At 40.9% G+C, this 11,849-nt stretch overlaps 1 protein-coding gene across 1 annotated transcript in view; it reads left to right on the forward strand.

Moving 5' to 3' along the window:
• The first annotated feature begins 2,365 nt into the window (after positions 1–2,365).
• Positions 2,366–11,849, forward strand: part of col8a1a (collagen, type VIII, alpha 1a) — a 17,590-nt gene continuing 8,106 nt past the window's right edge. Inside the window, exon 1 of the mRNA XM_050049266.1 lies at positions 2,366–2,486. The gene's annotated coding sequence lies outside the window, so the exon portion shown is untranslated. The remainder of the gene's footprint in view (positions 2,487–11,849) is intronic.

Genomic DNA, 11,849 nt, shown 5'->3' on the forward strand with positions numbered 1-11,849 from the left:
ATGGAAGATGATCCTCGTGTGACTCAGGCAACAAAAAGACAAAAAAAGTTCTCAAATGATTTATATAATCATAATAGAAATTGAAACTTGCTATTTATAGTTACAGCCCCACATTCAAATAATACTTAAGTGAATATACTTAAAAGTAATACTATTGATGCATTGTTGTATAGTCAATACAGTAATTCTGTCTTTGCATAATTTCTGAATACATTATACTGTTAATATGTGTATTGATAGGAAAGAAGGTGTCTTTAGTTTATGACATATTTTGAATTCTAATTCTAAGGGTTAATTAGTTAATTAATGTTCAGCTCATATTTTAAATACTTCTATTGAAAACAGACAACTTTGTATCCCTCACACCCCCTCTCGCATTTCTAGGTGCTATTATTTTTGGCATCACTGTCGCACAGACAACCAGATCCTTTTCCGTTTCCCTCAGAGCCTAGAAACTTCCAACAACACAGGACACACTTTATTTGTTTTCCACGGTTTCTTTGGTTGTTCCACAGTCCATCATTTCCGCTACTGGGGATAGTATCAGCAAAAAACTCTAATGCTCGTTGGTAACTAGGGTTAGCTACAGATAGCTACCAGGGAAAACAAAAGTGCTATCCTCATTCTGTTTTGGTTGTGCAGTGGTTTATGCACTCCATTTGTGCCATAAATCAAGCCTTCATTTTTTCAGGAAATCGTGTCTTTTGGCAGACAGAATTGTATAGTGAAAGTGAGCCTTAGTGTTGATGGTGTCATTATTCTATAGCCATTACATTGTGCAGTCAACCTTTACTTCATAACAATAAAGCAGAAAACTTTTCAACAAGTTTTTTTAAATCTCTATTTTATTCTATTTTAAGCTATCAGGGAACACAACAATGTAATATACAACACAGTCTTACAAGAATATGTGAAATAAACAGTAGCTCTTTACAGTGCATTTACACAGTGGTGTGCACAAAATGTGTTAAAATTACACCCTGGTAACATGAAACCAATGTCAGTGCATAGTCTGTTATGAAGAGTTTTCTTGTGAAATGGTCACAGTTTGGTTTAGGGAAAGAAAAACTTTAAGAAACGATTGTGGTATTGGTCAACACAATCTCACTCTGACCTCATCACATATCGCTGCTTGGACGTGGACTTTCCGTGACAAGTGTGACAAGGTAGCCTGGGTGCGGCTGTTGTTGACATTCTGGGACACCGTGTCAACCTCTGCCTGTTACATGCATTGTCTTTTCAAAATACACTTCCATTTTCACAGTAAATGTACAGTTTACATACAGTTTCTTTCAAAATAAATGTACTTTGCTGGTACAACACTGCGATTTGATGTTTGGTTTTTTTTCTTCAACAACAAATGCACATGGTTAGGTTTAGAAAAAAAAATAACAGGGTTTAGCTTTACATTCATATGGGGAAGCAAACACCGGCCTCCCAGGTGAAAGACAGTGGTTGTTGGACCCATCCATCACCCCTCCTGTCCACCCTAATCTGACTTTTGCCTCCTCAACTTGCATTGACACCATCAGGCGCCATTACACAGTGACGGCACCCAACCATGTATCATGCTGACGTGAAAGGACAGCTTTTTTCATTGATGTCCGACAGGGAAGTCACTGCCCAAGCACCAGTATTCAATGGCTTCGAAACTAGACTGGGTTGTATCCGCTAAAATACTATGCATAATTATGTAAAATAGCTACATAAAGTACTTTGTGTAGTTATGTCAAGTCCGCAAAGTCACGTCCCTACGTTGGCTTTTGGTTTTACACTAATAGCGGTCTCCTGGTTGAAAGTCCATGTTTGTTTGACCCATCTAACACATCTCCCAACAGCTTACGTGCCATAGACTTAAAATAATGGATGTAGCTACCACGACGTCACTCATTTGTTTGTGGACTCCTGTTTTGAAGCCTTGAGTTCAGGAATTACGGTCATGGCCATCTTGTGTTTTTGGAGCCAGAAGTGGACATCACAAATTCTGTCTGCATCCTCGGCTGTTTCCCACTTGTTTCCCAGGTGTGTGCCAGGACAGGTGATCTTTAACAGCCAGCTCGGGCTCGTCTGGGCTCATACAGACGAATAATGACTTCCTTTTTTACTGCACACAGTGGCCCGTAGATCTCACCATTAATGAGGGAAACATTCCTGTTTATCATTGTCATCCACCGTGGGCACTCAGCGGGGGGATGTGAGCATGTTTTGCCGCTATAAATTATGGCATAACTTTTTTTGGGGAGGTTATATTTACTCTTGGTCAAGTCTCCATCCCTCCATCCCTCCCTTCCTCTCTGTCTCTCTCTGTGTATCCCACCCACCAGAGTGGCTCCACCCTCTAGCAGATATAAGCTGTGTCCACAAGGTGTGCGTCTGTTATGAGCACATATCCCAGGGTTCCCTCTGTGTGGTTGTCTGTCTGCCTGCTATTCTGTCTGTTAGTCTGACTGCAGTGATTATATCCTCATAAACGGCCACTCACAAAGGTAAGCAGTGTCCTTTTCTTCTTGTATCATGTGTTTCATTTGATTTTTTATCTCCTTTAGTAGGCAAATTTTGTGAATTGCACAAGTATTTTCTCGTGCATCTGCATGAAAGTTGCCTTTAATGAAGAGTTTGTGTGTTCTGTGAGTTGTTGCACTGCATACTATGCATCCAATACATCTTCTAATTAGTTAACTTAGAGTTTGCTTTTTGTCAGAAATTCATAGTGAAAATGAATTATTAGGACTTCAGCTCTGATTAAAGCTTTAAACTGAGGCTCTCATTTAAATATATCTTGATAAATGTTAAATTGAGAACAAAAGATAAATGTTCATGTCTCTTTATCGTTGATATTTTTAGTCCAAATTATTTGCATATTTTAATCCCTATTTGTCACAAAAAATAAATGTCAGTGATGGCTGTTCTGGGGGATCTGAAAGGCCTCATGAATATGCCCTTTAGCTATGCAGTCAGCATCATTCCTGCACATCATCATCCTCCAGAGAAGCAGGCAGAACAGCTCCAGTATAAGCTAGCATGGTGTTTCCCAGGCTGCTGCATCCCTACAGTAATTAGTCTGCTTTCTCCCGAGCTCCAGAGAGCCAAAGTATGTGTTGTGCATCCATCAGTGAGAGAAATGTTTTGTGTGCATGTGTGCGTGTGTGCAGAGAGCTGGAGCCAAACTGTCAGATGCATGTGATGGAGTTAAGAGCAGCAGTTAGGTGAGAAGAGACTGTAGAGCAAACACAGTCTTTGGCTCTGAGCAGCTCTGTCTCACTGGAATTTGCTTAGTAATGCTCTGGTAAAGCTCATTTGTTTGGTGCTTTGTCAGCCACAGCGACTATTGAATGATTCACCCGCTAAAGGATGAAATTTATATATTTTAATCTATATATTCAGAATTCCTCCTCTTGATCAGATGTTCAGTTTCACGTGAAGCCTGTTAGTCTGATGCTACAGCTGAAGTGGGATTTGTACTGGTTTTCAGAACAGTCTCCAGTCATTCACGTGGTTCTGCCTTACAAATCAAAGGCCGCAGTTCTTTAGCTGCATGAATATGAATGAGAACAATGTAAGGAAAGATATTTTGGATCCATTTTAAAATTGGCATCAACACAGATCTGCAGGTGTTCTGAGAAAATCACGATAAAATGTTTTTTGGTGCTTTGTTAGGATGCAGATCTAATCTTTTTCTCTTGTTTGATTGTTAATATGTAGTTTTGTCTTTGTTGATTTGATCTGTGTGCATGACGCTGAGGGACCTGCAGTGAAATACACTTTATATTGAGTGCAAGTAAAAAAAAAATCAAGTTTCTAAAGGCTTTCGGTATTCCTCACCTAATTAAAAATTCTTCTTTTCTTCACACAGACTTTCTTTCTTTCCTCTTGCCTTTCGCTTCTTCCTTTATTAGTCAATATTGCATTGCCTCGTGGGTATAAAATCAGTGTATTGCCCCTGCAGTGACCTCCTTGTGTGTAAAGGGCGACAGAAGACATATAGCTGCTCCTGTGCACAAAGAGTAACCTTTCGAATGGAGTGTGTGTTTGTATTTGTCTGTGTGCACATACAACATTTTACCCTCCTGTACACATCATTCTGCAAACTTCAGGAATGCACCGCACAAAAAGGACAAAAGGACCCAATGCAAAGCAAGAATAATAGTATGGTGCAGGAGAGGGACAGGAGTAAACACTTTGGTCATTTAGCTGCACAGCTGTGGCACCGTCTGTGTGTGTGTGGTGTAGCCGTGCTCCTCTGGATTGTCTACGAGGTTTGTTTGAGCGAGGACGTTTGCAGCGTGACTTGAAGAGGTGTTAATTTTACGAGGTGTGCTTTGTGATAAAAGCTGTGTTTAGGGAGCCGAGGAGCTGCAAATGTTTTTTCCCCTCTCGCTGAGAAACCACAACGTCAGTGCACTTACCAAGATTGAATGCACAGGCACGGCTGGCTTAAGAATAAATTTGTAAATGGTTTGCGGTGCAGGGAGGAAGGCAGAGTGGTTTGCCAAACATGTTCAGCAGGATTTAAATGGTAGCTTTTGGTCAGGCTGCAGAAGGAGGAACTCAAAGACCTAATTTAGCCGAATAATAGAATAGTTTAATGGCTTAGTGCTTCTGTAATGCTTCTGTAATGCTTTTTTTTTCTATATATGCAAGCATCAAGCCCAAGAAAAGTAAATGCATATGCATGTGTGCTCATGTATGAACAGTTAAACACCTTATTTAGTGTGAAATCTTTGCCCAGAATGTAATCGTTACTAGTTGGCCTCTCACAAATCATCACCCCTGGACTTTTCTGTAGTGCCTGTCCCTGCTCTGTTAGCAAGGTAGTTTTAAGAGACACAGAAATCTGCGAGGTCACCGAGTGCCTGAGGTCAGTGCACCGGGAGAAAAAGGGCCAGGAAGGGCAAAAAGACAGACTTGAGGCAGAGGGTGAAGACGGTGCAGAACAGACATCGCTCTGTTCACACAGAGACACAGGAAGAAAGGGAGACGGCGAGAAGAGAGTCGTCTGTATCTGACAGAAGGGAGAGAATAGACAGATGTGTCTGGAGACGAGGAGACACAGAGCTGATATTTCCATCTCAGTCCAACGTATGAGAGGAGAGATTAAATAGAGAAGCGCTTTTGAGGAAGAATGTTGGCTGTCTTGTCCCATCAGCTGAGCTCTGTCACTGTTTGTCCAAGAGCCAGATTTTGTGCTCTGTGTGTGTGTGTGTGTGTGTGTGTGTGTGTGTGTGTGTGTGTGCTTGAGGAATATAAATCCAGGACACCAGAGACAGGTGTGTTTCCATGACTGAGGAATCAGCCAGCAGCAGCTCCCCCACATTTTTTGTATCTCTTATGTTATTCCTGTCCAGCATTGCTGGGTGTTGACGTGTATGATGCAAATTACAACAGCTTAAAAAGAGATGTGTAACTTTTACATTAATCTTACCATGTTGGGCTTCAGTGCTACTAGTGTTTTTTTTTAATTCTTTCATTCCCACATCATCAACTGCAGACGCTTTGGGTTGGTAGTCAGACTGAACCACCAACTCAGAGTGAAGATATTTGATGACCTGGGAATGAGACTTGGCAGCATGTTGCAGTGGTTAGCGTTGTTGCCCCAGAGCAAGAGGGTTCCTGGTTTGAACCCCGGGGTGGGGGAGCCTCTCTGTGTGGAGCTTTCATGTTCTCCCCGTGTCAGCGCAGGTTTTCCCCAGGTACTCCGGCTTCCTCCCACAGTGCAAAGACATACAAGTTAGGTTAATCGGTGACTTTGAATAGGCCCTAGGTGTGAATGTGAGCGTAAATGGTTGTCTGCCTAGAGTGGCGACCTGTCCAGGGTGTACCCCGCTCCTCAGCTGATATAGGCTCCAGTCCCCCCTTAACCCCCAGCAGGATAAGCGGTCATGGAAAATGAATGAATGTATGAGAATGAGACCCAACAATCAACTATACTCTCCAGAGTTACATACAGCACATTTAACAAACAGTGACAATATGATTGCAGGCAATCCAGACTCCAGAAAATATGTCCGTATTGTATGTTTATGCAAACCACATTGCATACATTATCTGTACATTATCATCATTATCTGTACATACAGGGCCCATTTTTCAGCCCCTTTGTCCACGGGTTCAATAATTTTTTTTTTTTTTTTTTTTTAATTTTAATTTTNATGATTGCAGGCAATCCAGACTCCAGAAAATATGTCCGTATTGTATGTTTCTGCAAACCACATTGCATACATTACATTATCTGTACATTATTATCATTATCTATACATATAGGGCCCATTTTTCAGCCCCTTTGTCCATTGGTTCAATAATGGCCCCATGCCAATTGCCTACATGGATGGGTTTACCCTAATGGGCCATGCATGGGTTATGCTTGGGCTACCTGGGTACCAAGTTGGCATGAGCCCAACATGGAGATCTTATCTGCAGCCCACTTGGGTAAAATCAACCATGTGGGCAATCAGTATGGGGCCATTATTGAACCTGTGGACAGTCCCATAAAGGGCCCATTTTTCAGCACATTTACTATCCACATGAGCCCCATATGCAAATGTTGTCTGGGTCTCTTTGCCTAATTCCAGTGATTGAGAAACCCAAGCTTGCCACAATATATTATAATTTAATGATAAAACAATGTTGTAAAATGTGCACTTAATGTTTTTAGGCTCATATGACATAGACAACAACAAAATAGATATGTTAAACTTACATTAAATTCCTGTTAGACAAGGGTCATGTGACACACTGGTTTTGTGTCTGGTGTACCAAAAACCTTTGTTACAGTATTGTACTAAACTAAAAGTTTTGAGTGCAAGCTGTTTAAAAAAAAAACAAAAAAAACCCTCACTTTAGAAACATTGATATGATGCATATGAAACATGTAAATGTAACGTATGTTTGGTTTGCAGAAACATACAATACCAACATTTTCTTCCTAAACCCGACTGAGCTGTTTGCAGGCTGCCCCTTTTCCCTGTAACAGCAGTATCTTTTTCATCAGATATACAATCCCCCAACTTTGACCCTTGACACTAAAGCCAAGCTACATTCAGACTTGAACTCAGAATTACTCAGACCTGTAGTGTGTTTGGAATATACCTCGACGTTGTAGTGAATTCCTTATTATTATGTTTGATAGAAATACTGATGCAACAACAACAAAGAAAAAGATAGATGGTAATTCTAAAGCATTTGATCTTGTGTCAATAACTTTGTTGAACTCTGACACATTTTTTAAGAGGTTTAAAAATTTGAAGTTCGAAAAGATTTCTTGTTTTTGCAGTGAGCATCCCTTTGTCATGTGTGAGCCTTCCAAATGTGTCCAAATTTCTGTTTTTAATGTCCTCTCCTTACATGCAATGGTAAATCAGAAGTAACCAGGAAGCTGAGGTTCATTTCCACACACTGCAGTTTTGATAGCCTTATTCTTTCATTACACATTTGTTCAGGGGGTTGCACTGCTGCTGTGGTTTTAATGAGATTCTGAAGATCGCAGCTTGTATAAACCGCAGTAGACGACACCTCAGCTTCCGCTGGGCGAAGGTTGACTCAGCAAGAACAACATCTTACAGACACATGATGCCCACGAGTCCTCTCACATCGCACACCTGACGGGCGATTTACTATGTTGCGTTTATTTAAAATGTCAAAAAAGATGGACATCTGGAAGTAGTCGGGGAAACAGAGGCACACACATACACAAACGGTACACATGATGTGGACGACTCTGAGGTTTGCTTATTTTTGAGACTGTCTGGGCCAGGCAGGACATGCTGAGAGCTCAGTGGTGTGTGACCAGCCACACATGATTTTGGCAGCAGATGTTGAAAAGTTAGGGTCCGAACTGCAGATATTTGTACCTCCTTGTCCCTCTAGGCTGTTGTTGCATGGTTAATGTGAGTGACAGAACTCATAGAAGAACTCAAGACGATGTGGCAAGTGTGAAAACAGTCAATGAATAATTACTATTTCCCTATGTTTGCTATTTTATTAGTGCCATATACATAAGATTATAAAGTTTACTGAATATTATGCCCTTGGGCAAACTTCAACCTCACTTCTGGGACCCTGTGTCTTCATATGAGGATATTACATTTTGAGTTTATTGCACCTTATACTTCATTCTGCTTAACTTAGTCCTGTTGACCTCATTCATGCTGTGCGTTCCAATACCCATATCACCATACTATAGTATGCCAGAAAAAGATTTAGTATGTCCCAATGCATAGTATGTCAAATGCAGTATGCCAAACATACCAGGATGTTCTACTACATTTTGCAGTATACAAGCCAGCATGCTTTTCTGGCTGTTCTGACCTACAATCCTCTGTGCAGCAAAGAATACATCACAGCCGCTGTCAGGAGTCACAATGATGGATGGCAGCGCATTTTGGTGACTGATGACCAGTTGAATAATAATAGGAATAATAATTGTTGAATTGAATAACATAATCAATACAACAATCAACAATAAAAGGGCATAATTATTAAATAATGATATAGAAATGTATAGCGTCTTACTTTACTATCATGATTATAATATTTTACAATCTACAATGTATGCCATAATAACTAGCTCAGTGAAGAGCAAGTTGTTTTATCTCCATGGTAACAGATGTATGAGTAAGAGGGTCAAAGTTCAGGGCATGACGTTAATGAGAAAGTAGTATTTCCCTATTGTGTGCATACTCCATGCAACCAACCTGGTCTCACTCCGAAGTCATCGCAATCTGGCGCTTGAGCAATGACTTGTGGCGTCAGGCACTGTCGAAAAAAGCCGTCCTTTAACGTCAGCATGATATGCGGCCGGTAACGGCGCTCGGCACAAGAACAAAAGTAAAGGTCAGAGTATCCAACAAACACTTTCACCCGGGAGAGCGGTGTTCACATCCTGTAAGATGATAAAGCCAAACCCTGTTCTTTTTTCCTAAACCCAACCACATGCGTTAGTTGTTGGAGGAAAAAAGACATAAGTTCACGGTGTTTTACCAACATAGTGCGTCTATATTCACAGTGCGTAAATTTTCAGTGACAACGGAACTGTATTTTGAAAGAGGACAATGCATGTAACAGGCAGAACTTGACACGGTGTCCCAGATCGTCAACAACCAACACAACCAGGGTACCTTTTTACATCTCTGGACATGGAAGGTCCATGACCAAACGTCAACACCCATGATCACTTTTATATGCCATCTAGTGGCAGCAAGAGCACAGTACACTCATCTATGTTGAAATAAAGATGGCGGCCATCTCCCTCAAGTCAGTCTACAGCTGATCCAGACACAAGAAGTTTACAAACTACAAAACCTGACCAAATTTTACGTTTGAAACTTGTTCATTTATTCTTAGTAACGTTTGTAGTTTGATATGGCATACAAATTGGACCAATAGTAGCAAAAGGAACAAACTAAGATACTTTTTGTTTCTGACGAACGTGTTTGAGGACGTTGGGACTTTGTTACTGAAGTATCGCAGCATTTTACACAGGCGGTGTGACAGTCTGATCCCACGGACAAAAATGACATTTCTAGATTGCAGTATGGAGCAAGGAAAATACATACAGACTTACAAAGCCAACAAATCACAAGGCTTTTAGATATGTTGCATTGAAACATTCTTTTAGGTAAAGTAAATACATAATACATAAATACATAACTGATCACTTCTCGGAAACTATTTGAACTTGTTTTTGAAAGTGATCATAAATAGGTCTCCATTGCACATGATGTTGTGTATGTATTCTTTTGTCTAAGATTTGACACACTGAATGACACATGGGTGACATCTGCCTGGCATGAAAATGTAGAACATGGCTGCTGTTCCTGTTATAAATGACTTCTTGTCAGAGAGTCATCAGTGAGGGAGCCAGATTGTTTTACACCAGCGTGTGAAAAATTAAACTGTAAATCTCACAAATGAGAGAAACAGCTCACGCCACGTTACTCACGCCATCATGACTTCTCACAGCTGTGGCACATTTATATGTGACTTCATGTCTCACGTCTGTAGGGATGACACTAGTGTTTTAAAATAAAGCTTATTGGTGTAATGCACCTCTTCATAGTCACTTTGTTTTAACTGCACCCTGCAGTGAAAACATGGGAATATGCCGCTTAATGTTTATGTCAGGTGTGTGAAAGTGGCTCGGCTGTATGAACGAGTCGCTCTGGAGGTAACACTTATGTAGAATAATGTGTTGGAGAAAAGCACACCAGGTAAAGACAGGAGGTGTTTCCATCACTCTGCGGTCGCCATGACAACATCATGGTGTTGCTCTGTGACACTGAACAGACCCTTGTTGTACGGTCTCTCTGATCTGTGGTCACACGTTTTTTCAGAATATTTCCAACCCTTTAAAAACACACACACACACACATACATATATGTATGCATCTACATGCACATACCACCACTGCTGGGTGCTTTTTCCCGGCAGTTAAAAGGTTGTAAAACTTTATTTTCTTAAACCTTCTTATGCACTTGGTCATATGCTCATATTAGGAGAAATATGTACATTCTAAATAACTGATCTCAGTGCAGCTAAAACCAAAAAAATATAACATAAATATTTTTAATTAATAACTATCGTGATATCACATTTTAATGATTTCAAGTTTCTGTAAATTCTGTAAGTAAGTTTTATACAAATCGTAGAAGACATGGACAACACTGATCTTATCATTTAATTTACCCCAGTGGAGAGCTCTTTGAATACTCTTGAGTATTTGTAAGAAAATCATTAATGAAAATATGTCAAAAGTGCACTTACTGCAGGCTTGTCCTCCGTTCCATCATTAATCACATTTACATAAAATAAAGATTTAAGGCTTTTTATTTCTGAAAAATGCCTAATGACAATTTTCTCTCCTACAGTGTGACCAGAACCATGATAATTTCCACTTCCACTGCAGAATAGCCACCTTGACTTGATAGGCTGTATTATCTCTTCATTATGAGGCTAATGAAGGTTACAAATTGCAACCAACTGAAACTTCTTTCATGTGCTAAGCATGTAGGAGAATAGTGGCCAACGCAAAAACACAGATGGTCCTGTCTAGAGCCACTGTTTGATTTGTTAATTCTGAGCTACTGCAGAAACGACATGGCAGACTCCATGGAAGAGGATCCGCCCTGTAGATATAAACGGCTCATTCTATGGGAACGAAAACACATCAATTCTTAAGGCCAGAACACCCCAGCAGTGAATGCAGGGTATCGAAAAATACACCCCTATTATTTTCAATATACAACCCCAGACTGGTGGTGGCAAGAGGTGAGTCAGCGTTCTGGGACACTGCACTTTGCACCACTGTCCTATTTCCAGCCTTGTCGCCCCCAGAATTAAATGCCTCCCCCCCCCCCCCACGTGTTCTTCTACATACCAGCTCCCATCGCAGCTCATTTTCTCTGCTCCTATAGCAGTTCGACTCCTCTCCTCACCATGCATGAAGAGAACTCTGTTGCTGTTGCTGTCTCATGTGTGACAAAGAATGGATGAGAGACTCGCTGAGGTCAAGAAATATTTGCTAGCTAGCTAAATGACCCATAATCCTGTCATTATAAAGACTGTGGCCAAAATGATATTGCCTGGCGAGTCACCGCTCTGGAGATCAGCTCTTCAGGTGGGAAATCAAGTTTAATTAGGGGCTCCTTACACATGATTTTAAAGGGATAGTGCACCCAAAAATGAAAATTCAGCCATTATCTACTCACCCATATGCCGACGGAGGCCCTGGTGAAGTTTTAGAGTCCTCACATCCTTTGCGGAGATCGGCGGGGGCAGCGGCTAGCACACCTAATGGCTGACGGCGCCCCAGACTAACGTCCAAGAACACAAAATTGAAACCACAAAGTATCTC

Source organism: Epinephelus moara, chromosome 7 (assembly GCF_006386435.1).
Source record: "Epinephelus moara isolate mb chromosome 7, YSFRI_EMoa_1.0, whole genome shotgun sequence".
NCBI lineage: Eukaryota > Metazoa > Chordata > Actinopteri > Perciformes > Serranidae > Epinephelus > Epinephelus moara.